Consider the following 16,461-nt stretch of genomic DNA (forward strand, 5'->3'; position numbering starts at 1 on the left):
CTAGGCTGGCTCCAGAGCAGGAATAGAATGACCCAGGGGCATGGCACAGGAAGAGATGTGAAATCCATGGAAACCAGGAAGCAGAGAGAGAGAGTAGAGAGAAGTCTGAGAAACTTATGTTTCCTGTCATACCTCTGTGACCTGCTGCCTCTTCAGACAGGGCCAAATTCCTAACAACATCCAGTCATGAATTCAGTGGCTTAATCCACTGAGTGGTATAGCACCTCTGTGATTCAGCCTCCTTTAGAAAGCTCTGCCTCAGAACAGATGCGTAACCTTGAGGAAGGTTCTAGTTGCATACCATAACAAAGAGGAAATGAAGACTCCAAGGATAGTGAAGAAAATTTCGAGGTGGATGGAGAACTAAATCATAGAACAGGTATGGCAGAAGGAGAGAAAAGAAGGGAAGGATGAGTGGAAAATTAAAAAAAATAGTGAGGGGGAAAACAGTAGAATACATAGGATAATCAAGCATTTTAAAGTGGTGAAAACAAGATTAAAATATTGAGTAACAACTAATTTAAGAAATACTCTGCAATATGCACATGCATGTGTGGCTGCTTCTCAAAGGAGCTCATGATCTCACTCACTGAGATCAAACGGTACTGATGCTCTGGGCAGAGAAACAATAATATAGAACTCCATAAGGACTTCTCCATATGCCCACTGCTGATTTTAGTCACTTGGTTCTTTACAGTGGGTATGCTTTTTGTAGTGTCATTAGTGCTTGTTAGTAAATTATGTTGCTTGATCTTCCATCTGGGTTTTGCACTCCATTCTCTTCTATTTCAGATCCATGATCTGGCCTTGGTGAGCATCCTTCTTTTCTTCTGGTGGTTATTAGGTCTACTGACATTTAGTCAATGACTCTGACTTGTGGAATGAATTCAACACTTTCACCCTAGTTATGGAAGTCATTGTTTCTGAGTCTTGCAACTGGAAAAGTGAAGAAAGATTGTTCATTGGACAGAAGAGAAGAAAAAGATCAGAGAATGGTTTTAAAGTGACCAGGTGCTCGCTGAGACACAGACCAGATACTCCATTTCTATAAAAGTGGATTTTTGACTCCATATCTATGACACTAGTTATATTTTCTTGCAAGTGAATATTATAATATTTGTTTCAAAACTTTTGAAGAGATTAAGAAAAATATGGAGTACTACTCAGATATAAAGAATGATCACATTAAGATATTTATAAATAAAGGGATGCAGCTTGAAACCATACTCATAAGCGAAATAAATCAAACTCACATCCATAAATACTGTACAGTCTCTCTAGCATAAGAAATGGTAAGAGTTTATGGTAATCATGATTCCCCATTACATTGCTTTGAAGCCTTATAATGTTTTCATTCATTAGTTGGAATGCTTTTATCCTGGTTTGTTTGATTTTATTATCTGTGATGGTATGAACAGCTATTTTGAAAAAACAAGACATTATAATAGCCAGTGCTGATTTACTAGCATCTTGCTTTGAAGTCCTACCATGCTTTTGCTCTTCTGTTTCCATTGGTTCTATCATGTTGTATTTTATTGGATTTTATTATGTGTGATAGTATAAACAAACTTTTATGGACAATGAGATAATATAGTAGCCATTGTTTGCTTTCTGTTATTTGATTCTGAATGTCCTGTAATACTTTCACTCTCTTGAATGGTTTTATATTATTTTGTTATGTTTGATACTATTGTATGTGAAGTTATGCTCAACTATTTCAAAGAAAGAGACATTCTGATAGCTACTGTAATATCAGGTTGTCTTGTGGTGAAACACTGTGTTGCTTAAATTGTTCTGTTCTGATCTGCTTTGTTATGTCCTCTTTTATCTTAATCTCTTTAAAATAAAAAAAAATTAAAAAAAGAAAAGCACTGAAATGGTGCTTGCATGTTCACGCTGGTACACAGTTAACAAGGTCCCTCCCCTTACAATTTGTACACACAACAGATGCAAATGAAGACTAAGATGGCTTCACTGATTACAACTTTAGTATCTCTTAGTCAACATATAATGAAATAGAAATGTGAGTGAGTGGATGATAACTGAATGAATAAAAGTTATATCTCTCCTAGTTTTAAATATATGCAAAAATATTTTTATAAATTTCCTTAAAGTAAGAAACATCTCAAAATATGTGCTTATGCAGAATACCTCCTCTGTTGAGCCTGAGGCAAAGCACACCTATAAATGGAGCTATCAGTTGTTCACAAGTAAAATTTCTTGCAATACACATATGTATTTCTGTGTTCACTGTCTTTGAGGTGTCTCCCAAAGCATGCTGGGAGACCCCATTTTTCTATTTTCTTGTAAAAGCACTAAAGGGAATTTAGAAGATAAAAATTATGGAAAGTGGACAGCAATGAAAATATCATTTCACTCAGGTTCATAAATCATTTAAAAAATTCTTCTCTCATTTCCCGCCAATAAGCAGATTTATTGAAAATTTCTCACCAACCCTTTCAGGGAAGATTTCTCCTGTTCGGAAGAGAGAAGGTTTTGACCTAAATTGCCTATGAGCTAAGCCAGAATGTGATTGTAATTCTGTGGCTCCATTTCAAAACTAGCCTGTGTTTTACAGAATTTCAAACATCTAAGTCATTTCCAGGCATAGGAGCTAAAATTGGCCAGGGTGGAACTTGCGGCTGTCAGAACTGATAAACATTTCCTGAATGCCAATTGGTTGGAGAACCATGTCTCTGAATGCCATTAAAAGAGTCTGAAGTCTACCTCAACACATAATCCCAAGTTGCAATTGCCTGGTGGGAAACTGAGACTTTGTTTGGACAAACTCAGTCAACTTTTTCAGCCCCACATTCTGCCAACGAGGGGTCTTAAGAAGGCTGAGATCTCTGGGTGAGTCAGGCCAAATCTTTCAGTTCCCTTTTAGGATAAGAATAATACAGCTAAAATATTTTTCTTCCAGGGATTAGGGCCTTGTCACAAGGACTGCTGCTTTTCATGGACCTGAAAACTTTCAAGAAAAGAAAAAGTTAGAAACAAAGCACCTAAAATTTACCATGATAGGGCAAAGATAGGTTTGATCATGGCCAAGACCCTTTTTCTGTGTTGGAGGAGATTTATTTCCTAGGGCAAAGTTTATCTTTGGCAAAACTGGGAGAGGATAGTGATCTCCCCTCTCTCTATATATATATCATGTGTAAAAATATATATGCACGTGATATATAGGTATATTGATAGCTGCAGCTGTCAGAATTGATAAACATTTCCTGAATGCCAATTGGTTGGAGAATCATGTCTTTGAATACCATTGAAAGAGTCTGAAGTCTACCTCAACACATAGCCCCAAGTTCTAATTGTTTGATATATCTATATCTATATCTATATCTATATCTATATCTATATCTATATAACATATATCAACTATAGAAGGGGATGGGTGTCTGAGGCTCAGAGATACTTGGAATCAGGAATGATAATTCCACAACTTGCTTTTTTTTCTTTGCCTCCTTCATTTATATTTCTGCCTTGAGTAAATTCCATTCTCTCCTACTATAGAATGGCTTCTTTTATAATGGAGGACCTACTTGCCTACAGCTCTAGTGCTTTATATCTAGTGCCTAGGAGTTTCTTCTAGTTTGGAGCCAGAGTTCACAACTGTTGAGGAAGTGCTTTATGGTAATGTAAGTCAGGTCCACATTATTAAAACAGTCAATTGAGGTCAGCAGAGCAAGGTTCTAAAATGGGCTCAGCTTGTTCAGGGCTAGAATCCTATTTGAACCACTAAGATAGCAGCGGAAAAGGGAGTTTCTAGAAGTAGGATGGACTAAATAAAGTTATATATGATTATCAAAAAAATTAACAGATATTTGTTAATCTCTCTCACACATGCTAATTTTAAGATAAATAAACAAAAGAAGGCAGAGTCTGAGATATTTAGAACACAATTTCTAGGCTTCTACCCACTGAGGGAGACCTTATGCTATTACTCTCCTTATCAATATCTCTTCAACATTGCTTCCTCAACTCTAGTATAGGCATATCTTTGCACAATGGAAAAGTTCACGGGAAATGTGTGTAAATCAATATTTCTAAAGAGAGAATCAAACTCTAAATGTACTGATGAATCTATTGTTCAAACAACCTTTAACATTGATAGTTTTGCTTACAGTGTTGAATAGCGTGAGAATCTATCTTGTGTCTGCATACAGATTTTATACTGGCCCTACTTAAATTGGAAAGAGGCAGTCAAACGCCTACACATTAAACTTGCAGTTTTGTTAATCTGATGCTCTGGAAATCATTTTTGGGTTGCATCACGTGTGCTTTTTCTGGCACTATGATTATGACAGCCTTTTGTGGCTTATAGTTTTCTTTCTAACTGAAGGATCTTGGACAAGTTACATATCCGTGTTAAGCCTCACTTCCCTCTTCTGCAAAATGGGAATTTTAACACAAGTAAATTTTTTAGCCTGGTGTGGAGGATCATTCTTATAATCCCAGCATTTTGGGAGGTTGAAACAGGATAATTGCCCTGTATTTACAGTTTAGCAACTTAGCAAAACCCTGTCTCACAATTAAAAAGAAACAGACTGAGGATGTAACTCAGATATAGCTCAGAATCGAAGACCTCTAAAAAGAATAGTTTTGTTTTAAAATGTAGTTGTGAGGTTCAAAACGAGACAAATTTATGAAAATACATTTAAATTGTATATTACTTATAAGATACTAATATAAATGTTATTAAATTGTATTATTTAGTATTTTGAATTTCTTATTAACCAAGGCCATGTAATGTCCTTTCTCATCATGTGCATTCTGCTATGCCCACTTTGCCAAAACAAAACACCATGGACCAGGTGGCTTAAACAACAGAAAACTATTCTTTACAATTCTGGAGCCCGGCCGTCTAAGATCAAGGTGTTGGCAGGTTTCATCTGTTCTGAGGCCTCTCTCCAGGGGTGCAGATGGCTGCCTGCTTTCTACACCTGCACCTGGACTTTCCTCTGTGCATGAGCACACTTCTGATGTGTCTTTCTCCTCTTGAAAAACACAAGTCCTGTTGATTCTGGACTCTATCCATATGACCTCATGCAACATTAATCACTCTAAAAGACCCTGTATCCAAGTGCAGTCACACTGGAAGTTATGGCTTCACTATATCAATTCTGAAGTGGGACATAATTCTGAGCACAACACCATCCAATAATAATGAAAGTAGAAGCTGCTCTAGAAAGATGATAGGCTAATTGTTTAAAGTGTATTTTCAATAGGCAAAACAAAGGCACATATGTTTGAAAAAACAGGTAGCAAGTTTGAGGACTTAAAAGTTCCACCAGTTTGTAGGCAGGTAGAAGAAGATGTGTTTCATAGAACTCAGTAAATTGTGAAAGGGATGAATGGATAATTAGGAATAGATGATGGAGAATGACTGAACAAGTAACTTATAAAGGAATGATGAAATAAATGGTGTAGAAATGACATCTCCTACATTCTGTTCTCACAGAGAAAACTGACAGGCTCCACCAAAAACCTTCCCTTCACCAGGTCCCTACTTCCTCATTTGGAAGCTATTCATGGTCACCAACTTGGCCTACTCACCATGTACATATCAATCAAGAGGCAAAATACCCATGAAACTTTCTGAAATTCCAAATGATCATCATGTCCTTGTCCTCTGAGACGATCCCTGATAAAATTATCCTATATAAACCTTTGCTAAATTCAAATAACAAGAAGTTTATGGGACTTGAAGGAGAAAAGTTAAGTAAAGAGTAATAACAGATGGTGACAAGGGAGAAGAATGTAATGAGTGTTATACAAAAGACACAGTACAGACCTTGCAGACTCCAGCTACCATGAGATCCTAGGAAAATCTCCAGGTAACTTCTTAAAACTAGTCACTAATACAGGCAAGCTGGGATGTGGAATGACTTGAGGGTTATAGGAATCCTGAACCTCAAACACTTTTATTTTAAGCCATACCAGAAACTTCACTTGAAATTTGTTTCTCTGCCTGTTATACACTCCTTGTTTCCTTTGCAGAAAGGAAGTACAGGAAAAAGCTAGGCTTTAGGAAGTCACAGGAGTTTGAGAGCTACTTTGAATGGTGATGTGTAAGGTGCCAAAAGTACTCTTCATGTGATTCTGTGATGAGCATTTCTGAACGTGGCACATAGGTCAAGCATTTAGCAAGAAGGAAGTTGGACTGTATTATAGCAGCATCACTACCATCTGCCTGTATTTCTTGGCTCACCAGTGTTTGACATATAACTTGACTCATAATACTGATTAGAAGGAATGAATAGATGGATGGCTAGATAGGAGGGAAGATGAATAGAAATAGGACAGCAGGATCTTCTTTTGGTAAAACTTTTAGAGAATGTTTGAATCAGTCTATCTGATTATTCCTGCATCTTTCCATAATTTCCAAAATTTTCCTGTACCTTTTCCTTCAGGGCTCTTCATAGCAGAGTGCAATATGATTCATCTCCCATGAAAGGGCTTGCAGATTTTTTTTCACATAGTCATATCTGTGTATTCCAAAAACATTTACCTACACAAAATCCAAAATACATTTACAAAATAAATTATAAGGCACATCTAAAGCGAAGCAAACAGGACCTGAAGACTCAGAGTCATTGTAAAAAAAAAAGAGAGCAAATAATTTGTGGAACTGTAAAAAAATGTGGACCCCGGTATTCAGGAAGGGTAGCCTTTTTTTTTTTTTTTTTTTTTTTTTTTTTTTTTTTTTTTGGTACCAGGGATTGAACTCAGCATGCTTGCAAGGCAGGCGCTTATGCTGCTGAGCTAAATCCCCAGCTCCCTGCTCTTCAGAAAGGATCGGCTCGCTTCCAGAAGCCTCCCCCAAGCCTAGCTGCCTGATCTGGGTGAACTTTGCAGCCCAGGATCTAAGTTTTGGTAGAACCAAGTTTTGTCAGCCCGCAAAAATGAGTAAGCTGGCTAGCAATGGTCTGTAGGTAAACTCAGGATATTTTATAAATCAAAGTACTCATTATTTACCTCAGGATAATTGTGGAGTTAATCACACTATGTACAGGTAGTAAATCTCAACCTGCAGACAGATATACCCATGGTGCGAAACCAAACAAGAAGGCTGCTTGGTGAGTACAGGATCACAACAAGGTTATTCCTATAGTTAAACGCTTTAAATTCAGATGCTTGTACAAGGACTGGGACATGCATGCATGGTGCCCAGTGTCAGGTGGGCACTCACCATGCCACTCAGGGCTCATTTGGTTTGCTAAGTAACATTCCTTCTGTTTGATCTGTTTTTCCTAAAGATGGCTTGAAACTTCTAATCCATTTATATTTAAGGCTACTTGTTCAGAAACATTCCAGAGACAGTTAATATCTGTTCTTGTATACCACATATTTCCAAATTAATTCTCAGGGAAGTTCTAGTTCAATTTCAACTCTTTTTGAGTGCCCTATTCATGTAATCCCATGTGATCCTTCCTTTGGCACTATTGCAGAGGTCATTGAGATCCAGCTTCCAATGCAAGCTGGGTAGAGATGAGCCAGTCACTTAACTTCTCTGAGCCTGCTTCCAGGTCTGTTAAATGGTTCAGGAAGTAGACTATTGTTAGGATTAATTACGGTAACATCGGTGAAGCACTTGGCACATATGCAAACTCTCATTCACAGTGAGCAATAATAACGTGACTATTATTCATTATCTCTCATTCCTCTATTCAGCTTGCCTTCCCTGAGCACCCACTGAATGCCTGGCCTCATGCTAGGCCAGGAATCTAGCACAAGGTAATTACTACCACTGAATATTAAATTTAGCTCTTAGTTTCCTGGCTGCCAAGGCCCAAAGGGCCAAATTAATTATTGCTAAGGTTTTTTTTTTTTTCTGAGCTCAAGTTTATTTGATACTATGATGCTTATACAAGGAGCTCAGTACAAAAGGTTTAAGTGCTAAAGGAATGGCTATCTAATCATGGGCTTTTGAGCACAGAGCATCCTAGCACTTAGGTACATAGATCAAATGGTGGTTTCACAAATTGGCCATATCCACAGCACTCCATCCTTCTCTGGGCTTCCAACTCTATATATGTAAATATATAAAAATATATATATGACTGCTGAACATCTTATTCTGTCATGTGATTGTTTTTTTACATTCTTTCATTTGTAACAATAAGATTGGTTCTTCTGGCTGATGAGATGGTGCAGGTTTAGGATGATAGAGATGTGGCCATAACTATAAATTATTTCTTTACAGTTTTAAATACAGTGATGAAAGAAATGAATTTGCATGGCTCAGGTGCATGTATGCATTCACTGAGCCTCATCCTGAGTAATTCACATTAATAAGAAAGACACAGGATGGCGACTCACCATATGCCGGCAGTTACTTTACTGGACTTGAGATAGAATCAAAGTAATTGCTCCATAAAGCAAAGCAGTTAGTAATAACCTAAACTCCAAAAGCCCTTTAATTTTCTGATTCATATCTTTAATCAATTTGCAACATGGAGCAATTGAGTTTTCCCTCTAGTTTCCCAATTGTTTGCTCAAAAGGGCTCCTCCACTGCCTTTGACTGACGTGACATTATTGCATTTATATTGACTTTTACGGCAGTTTTTACAACATTTGAGGTGCATAAGTTACATGAAAATGTAGCACGGGAACATTTCAAGATGAAAGTAAGCCATAAAGAGAGTGCCGGGCTATAATGTCTGCGATTTACAGTGTGAGGAAATTGCAAATGGAGCAGGGCATAGTGGGCCTGGCCAGCGTCACTTGCTTCCAAACCCCTGGGAATCCTCTAAGCTGCTTCCCAAAGAACCTGGAGCCCGGAAGGTCCAAATTGCTGGTGGCTTTTGCTTGCCCTGTCATGGTTTGAAGCAGTGTCTCAGGCTCCGAGAATACAAACACAGTAAAGCTGGAGGAGGAGAGGTGGTGGCATAGGGCACCAGTTAAGTAAGTCAGTGGAGCCAGGGAGAGGTCAGAGGCTTCCCGGAGGTGTCAGCCCACAGGCTGTTGCCTATTTTCTGCCTGGCACTCAGTCTTCACCATCCACTTCCCATCAGGGCCTCAATGACCAGGCAGGAAAATGAAATGGGTTTTCTCACCTGCACAGGGCCTTTCCTGGCCAATGCCTGTTCTAATCAGACACTCAGCAGCTCTCCTGCCTAACTGGTCTTGGAATCTTGACTTTTTTCTCCTCTTGAATTCAACCTTCCTGTCCACACTAGAGATATTTCAAACTAAGACAGCATGCACAGAGTATCACTCCTGTTCTGAAAATGTTCCAGTGGCTTCCAGTTCCTTCTGGTTATGTTTGCAGGCCTTTCCTCAGCATCCAAGGACTGCTGTGTCGCAGTACCTCTCACCCTTCTATATTATTGTCTAAATCTCAGCCAGTCTGGGCCATCTCCATTCTACCATCTGTGCTGTCTAATTTCCTGCCTTAGGGCTCCCCAACTCTCCTTTACCAGTACCCACAAGTTTTCTACTTACTAATGAGCCTGAGAGGGTAACTGCTCAACTCTAGAGCTAGATAGCCTAAGTTTGAATTCCAGTGTTACTCCCCCCTGAGATCCCAGGACAATTACTTTCTGCAACTCTATTATCTCATCTGTAAAATGGGTATAGTGGCAGAAACTATATATATTGCTGAATTGTTAGGAAGATTCATTCATGGTATATATTTTAAGGTCTTTGAATATCAACCAGCAGTGCAAGGGCTCTTGAGGTGTGAGCTGCTGTTCTGAGTTAGGATGTTCCTCTGAACAGTACTCCTTCCTACAGTATCCTTCTTGGGTTCTCTCTTCTTAGATATGCAGTTGTTTCATATCTAATCTTTTTACAAGTTCCCTCTGCTCTCCACTCTGGGTCTCCTTGGGGTCCCTTGTGGCACAAAGATGTGCCAAGTGTGAAGTTAATTTCTGTTGCTTTACTGTGATTCAGTCACATCATAAAGGTAAAAATTCCAAGGAAGATTCAAATCAGCAAAACTACCACAATGTGCACCATCCCTGCTGTTCTGATCCTACCAGAAAGACGGGTGATGGTAGGGAGACAAGCAATAGGAAGGCCTGGTAAGGGTTGGTTTTGTAGTTCACTGCCAGAGGGCTGGCTGGTGCTTTCCCCTGGAGATGGTGCAGCTAAGAGAAGCTGCCCAGAGCCTAAGCAGGGCTTCACTAGCACTGGTCCTCACCCCGATGGAAGCTTTGTTTCTATATGTGGCCTCCTTACTTTACGTACATCTGTTCAAGAAAACATGCTCCAGGGACTAGTTTTGTTTTTATTCTTTCTGGCAACATAGTTAATGCTCCTTGTCTTGTCTTCTGGGCTGTAAATTTCCTCAGGGTGGAGGAGAATCTTTATTAGGTATTTACTTCTGAATATTTTATTTTTATAATATTAAAATAATGGCAATTAATGCTAATCTAATTCTTAACATATCATGGGAAGTTAAAAACAAAGATATGTCACTTTCTACCTTTCTGTACAGTGCCAAATGCCGACATATTTGTCTTGAAATTCCCTAAATTTCTCTGTTGCTTGCCTATATCTATCTACCTATCCCATCTATTTTTTATCTATATACATAATGCATGGATACAGACATGCACACATATAGTCTATAAGTGTAGGTATTTTCTCCTATTGAATGATCCTATATGATAGTCACCTTTTGCAAGTCTTTGTATATAACTCACTCAGGCTAATGATTGCTCTACTAGAAATGGATTTCTAGAGTCAAGCAGCAAGGACATTTAGGACATTCTACTACAAATGGAATTCTAGGGTCAAGCAGCAAGGACATTTAGGGGTAGCTATCCCTTAAAATCTTCCCCAGGGTGGTGCTTTCTGGTATTTCGGAATCTGCTCTCTCTATTCTACCCTTTCTTGCTGTTAGCAGAGACTTGACTGTAGAACACAGCGTGCCCTTCCACGGACCTTTTGTGTCTTACTGGTTTCATATTCATCTTCCTCCCCACTCAGTGCCTCGTAATGTGCTGCATACAGGAAAGTGGTAAACAGAAGCCTGTTGTAAGAATATTCATGTGGGAAGCCCACTATAATGCCACCCAATCAAGACCATAACCATCTGCTAGGCAGACAGCATATGTAGTTCAGAGACTCTCTACTTTGCTTTCAGGAAGTTACTGAGCTTTTTTTGTTTCCTCAGTTTCTCATTCATCCAATAAGTCTAGAGATATTGGCTTGTCTCCCTGGAGACCTTGGGTGGAATCTGGTATTTCAAAGTGCTTAATGGTGCTGCTCGGTAAATAAAAGATATCATTAATATGCATGAAGCTATTTCATCAAGAGGCCAAAAGAGCAAATTTAAAAGCTATCTTCAAGGGTAAAGAACTAAACTGCCATTATCATGCATACTACTGACCACAATAGAAGTTTGCAGGAGCCAGGACAATGCACTCCCAAGGGGCCTGGCAGACTGCTCAAATCTTGGGGTGCCCCTGGTCTCACTGTTAGGCTTTCAGTGAAGGGTCCCAAGGAGAAACATCTTTTACCTCCATATCCCACAGGCAAGTTGGAACTGTTAGCATACCAGAGCTTTGCTTAAGGGCTTCCGAGAACTGTCCCTAACAATGGGAGGAAATTGATGGGAAACATTCAAGGCAGGGGCCCAGGGCACCTTAGGAGGCTTTGTGCCTTCCACCACTTCAAGGTTACATTTCCACTTACAGGCATGAGAAATAGGGAGTGTGGCTAAAGTGAGAGTTGAGCTTGCTGCCCTGGATGAAGAATGAACAAGACTTAGGGAAAGGAGTTGGGAGCCCTGGGTTCTGCTTAGCTATGTGACCCTGAGCAGAGATCATTCAGCTCTTCACCTGGTACCTATACCTGACCACATTTATAGGTAAGCAGAGACACTAGCCTGGGAGTCGCACTACTGGGGTTCCCACATGTTCATGACAGCAAGGGACTTAGTGTCTTCCTCTTGAGGTTTCTACTTCTTTAATAATTTAAGGGCTTTTACCATTGAAGCTGATCTTCAATCCAAATGTCAGGAGGGAGAGAACTGAGGAGCCTGATGTGTTTGTTAGTGTTTCTCCAATTGAGTTGATTTTGTTCCTGTTTCCAAGAACTATCACTGATTAAACTAGTCCCATGCCACACGGTCCCTTAGATTCTTTCTATAGCTGAGTTGATGGTGCATTTCCTGGCCAGTTTCTGCTCCAAGTTGTCATGGGTGTCCCCACTTGTGACCTCCTCCTCACAGCTGTGCCCACCAGTGCCCACCCGTGCCCACCAGCAGAATTCCTGGGCTCTTCTCCAATGCTTTCAGGCCTTGGTGTTGAGACCTGACCAGTAGTTCCAGATGTTAAAAGCTCTTTACCAACAGACTCAGTGGAACTAGCTCAAACTCTTACAGGGGATCTAAAAGGGGACATTTAGAGTCTGAGTCTTCTTTGGCTCCCAGGTGACCCTAAGGCACCTACACAATTTTTTTTCTAGCTAAGCATACTAAAATATGTTGAAAGAATATAGTCTTTACATTTGCCTAAATAGGAAATATCACCTGTTGGTTCAAGAAAGAGGCATTTTTGAAGGGTCCAAAGCAACTTTCTGTGCCCACCTAAACAGAAACATAATAGATGAATTTTCTCACTAAAAATATTCAGGTTTGCATATACTGTGCTATATGTATAAGGTTCTTTATTAGCATCTGCTTCATCTATCTCTCTAACACTTGGGAAAATTAAATGTAGCATTGGATAAAAATATGCATTTTGAGAAGCACATAAAGCTAAATAGTAAAATCAATCGTTATGTAAGCAATCATTCCATTAGAAACAGAGTTTGACTCTAAACACTTTTCATAATTTTCTCCTAACAGGCAGTTGAGAATCGAAATTGGTTCCCTCAAGGAAGGTCCAGGACAAAGTATGCTTGATTTATTGTTCAAACATAGATGGAAAGCCAAAATAATGGGATGACTGAAGTGAAAGTAGTTAAAATAGTTTTGCTAATGTACACCCAAACTAATCATCTACTATTTAACTTTACCTTCAAAACTTTACAGAATATTTTAGAGGTCATTTAACTGTTTTGAGATATAGTTTCCTAAATATGAAACAAGAGACTAAAATCAGTGATTTTGAGTTTTTGATGTCCAATAAGCAAATTCAATGAAGTAGAATATCTGAATACTGTAAAACTACATTTGATCAGTAATAAATGGCAATCTTCTGAAATTCATTCATACTCTAGAGAAGTAACTTCAACATGAGCTCTTTGAGGTTTTCTAGGGTAATGATATCTGGTGGACAAAACCTCAGCTCCTTAGCCCAAAATTATATCTACAGTTCCACAGAGATTCTTGAGTAACTTGACAGTGTCAGACAGATGAAAGAACTTAATAATCAGTACTTGTTTTTGTTCTGTAATTTCAAGTAGAATAATTGACTCAACAGAGTTAAAAAGGGGAGAAATTACCTCTGACATTACCCAGAACACCATAAGCAGTTGAGACAATGAACTGCCTAGGGGGCCTTTCTTTATCCAATACTAAACCTGCATTTTTCTAATAAGCTAATCTTATTTTTCTGTAGATGGCTCTGAAGTCCATAAAGGAGCAGAGGCCAGTGTGTGAAGGTAAGAAGCTACCGCACTTTTCTACATGAATGTATCATGACCACTGACAGACATTTGGAGCTGAGGCGGTGGGTTGGGTGAAAACAGAAGAAACTTTGGAATAAACCCAGAATAAAGACACCCCTGGGAGGCACTAAGGGCAAGAAGCACTTGCAAAAGCCGCTCAGCACACCAAAGGAAACTGTGAAGTGAGGGAGTGGTGCCAAACACATGGCCTCATCACAGCTTAGCTTCCTCTCTCTTCAGAGCCACAAATATTGTCCTCTCACAATAAAAATTTTCATGTCACACAGGAAGTATTGCAAACAAGACCATAAAATAAAGTAATTTGGTGCTGGTTTCCTCCCTGTGCTCCTGGAGGCTCCCTACTCTCTGCACTTTCTCTCTATCAAGAGAAAAAGACAATAAGCCAGAGCAACTTAGTGAAAGCCCATCTCAAAATGAAATTTTCAAAAGGGCTGGGGATGCAGCTCAGTGGTAGTTCTTGCCTAGTATGTGTGAGACCCTAGATTTAATTACTACTTCTCAGAAACAAAACAAAACAAAACAAAACAAAACAACCCCCAAAAAAGTAGAGAAAGAATTGCACAGCTTGTGGTGGGACATTTCAAGCTGAGTAAGAATGGTGCTCCAGGAACGTATTTTTATTGGTTATAGGAGTTTAGATTAGGGATGAGGAGAACGCTGACTTTAAGAGGTGGACTCATGGCATCTCTTAAGAACACAGCGATGCAGCAAGATGCTCAGGTGGGTCCTGCCTGTGCCTGTTCAGCAACCTAAACTCACCTACCACGCCAACATGTAGGGTCTATTGTTGGATGAGTCTCTGTGGTAGAAGGTTGTTGCTTAGAGTGAGACTAAGGGGGCTTGATATTTCTCAGTGTCTAAACTGCAAAAAGAAAATTTTTGACCAGTAGGAATTTACCATGGTAGAAAATTTACCTCGGCTTTTAAATTGGAAGAAAAAATGTGATTCAGGAAGTTGAGCTGAACCATTCTCTCATGGCTTCCTCTCAAATCAGCTCAGCATTGGTAGCTTTGCCATGTAGCTTGGCACTGGTTTATATTTTAATCACATTATTCTTCTGTGGTTTCATGGCTGTGCTTCTCAAGTGGCATCTAAGCCACTCAGTGGCATCTCCCATGACATCCAGCCTGGAGCAGGCTGTCCAGGAGGTGCTCTTTAGAAGCTCTTGTAAGTAAGCCAATTGAGCCAAATTTACAACAGGGCTTTTAAAAAAAGTAATAATCTAAAATGTATTTAAATGTAGTCTCTGGAGTTATGTCACAAAGAGATTGTCTGCGGTGCCATCCTAGACTGCCAAATGATCTTCAAAGCAGAAATCCAAATTTTTCCACATTTTCAAATAATCGCTGGAATGCTGAAGATTTAGAACAATGTGTTGAGACATGTTACTATTTTGACCCAGTTGACTCTTCCCTTTTGGTTCCCACAGGTTCAGCTCCAATTCAAACTCTAATTATTTTGTGCTTTCATTGTTGCAAGGGGTTCTTGGCTAACATCCATAAGCCTGGCTCTCAAGGCATCTTACCAAATGCTTCTAGCACCATCCGCTGTTCCTTCCCAGAGCAGTATGTATTTATTCTGTGGGACTTTTCTTAGTTGTATTTGTTTATCTGAAACATTATTTTCACTACCACCTTACAATGCACCATGAGGGTGGCGGTGGGATTTATAGCCCTGTCCCTCACTGAATGAACTATTTGTTTCTTCATGCACACCCCATGCTGTAGTGTAACTGAAATGTTACATTCTACATTATGTCCCTCATTCTTCTGCACTACGCTCGCTTCATTTCGCTTGCTTATGTCATTTGTATTATGACTATATTAGAAGAAAATGCCAGAGACAGAGGGGAGACAATGACTTGGGCATAATTTGAATGGTTAATAACAAGAAGGGAAAGGTCGGATTATCCTGGCTGAAGATAAGGAAGGATTTCTAGTGTCATAAGGTATGAGAAAGAACTAACTTGACCGTCAAGGCACCAAGATTTTATAATTGCAGTTTTTGATGCTGAATTACACTGTGACTTTGGGTAAATGACTTGACCTCTTTATGCTCTGGTTCTTTACTCTATAAAGATCCATACTAAGCTTGAATATTTCTAGAAGACAATATAGGATTCATTGACCCTCCTGACAATAAATTTATTTTGTTTTTATTATTAAAGATCTTCAAATAATTGAAATGTTGTCAAAATATTATTTTTCCACTTTAGACAGTAACTTTCCAAAGTATAGCTGTTCATTCCAATAACTTATAAAATAACATTAAGAAAATATATTCTGGAAAAACAGCTACCAGTTCCAAAGCTTTCCTTAAGACTCCTTTCCTCAACATGCTGAACATTAGTTTTAGTTTGCAAAGTCTTTTTTTTTTTTTTTTTTTTTTTGTATCAGGGAGCAAACTCACAACCTGGCACTTGCTGGGAAGGCACTGTGTCATAGTGCTATATACCTGACTCAGAATATGTTTTGAAAGCTTTTTTATGCTGGTGTTTATGAAGAATAACTGGCTAGGTGGAGCCAACTTTCTAGGCTCAGTGGTAGGCAGAGTAATGGCCTCAAAGATGTGTACAGTTAAATCCTCAGAACCTGTGACTATGCTATCTTCTGTGGATAATGCGGTTGCGCTATCACAGTTCTGCCTAGGATATTGAGGTGGGATGATTTTTCTAGAGTAACCCACTTGGGTGGGCACAGTCTAATCACATAGCTTCCTAGAACTGGAGAACCTCGATGGCTGTGCCCAGAGAGGAAGGGCTATCAACTAGAAAATGTTTGACAGAAACAATGTCACTGCCTTTGATGAGGAAAGAAAAAGTCTACAAGCCTAGAAATGCAGGTGGTTTCTAGAAACTAGAAAAAGCAGG

At 39.2% G+C, this 16,461-nt stretch overlaps 1 protein-coding gene and 1 long non-coding RNA gene across 4 annotated transcripts in view; one reads left to right on the forward strand and one right to left on the reverse strand.

The window, feature by feature from the left end:
- Slc14a2 (solute carrier family 14 member 2) overlaps positions 1 to 16,461 on the reverse strand; it is a 420,990-nt gene that overhangs the window by 381,237 nt on the left and 23,292 nt on the right. The window lies entirely within an intron of this gene.
- The window catches only part of LOC134471786 (uncharacterized), a 30,108-nt gene continuing 16,362 nt past the window's right edge, over positions 2,716 to 16,461 (forward strand). Inside the window, exons 1-2 of the long non-coding RNA XR_010041442.1 lie at positions 2,716 to 2,853; positions 13,522 to 13,564. This is a non-coding gene — a long non-coding RNA (uncharacterized LOC134471786). The remainder of the gene's footprint in view (positions 2,854 to 13,521; positions 13,565 to 16,461) is intronic.

The sequence above is a fragment of the Cavia porcellus genome, unplaced genomic scaffold (assembly GCF_034190915.1).
Source record: "Cavia porcellus strain 051 isolate PalLab524CR breed Dunkin Hartley unplaced genomic scaffold, mCavPor4.1 scaffold_20, whole genome shotgun sequence".
Taxonomy (NCBI): Eukaryota; Metazoa; Chordata; class Mammalia; order Rodentia; family Caviidae; genus Cavia; species Cavia porcellus.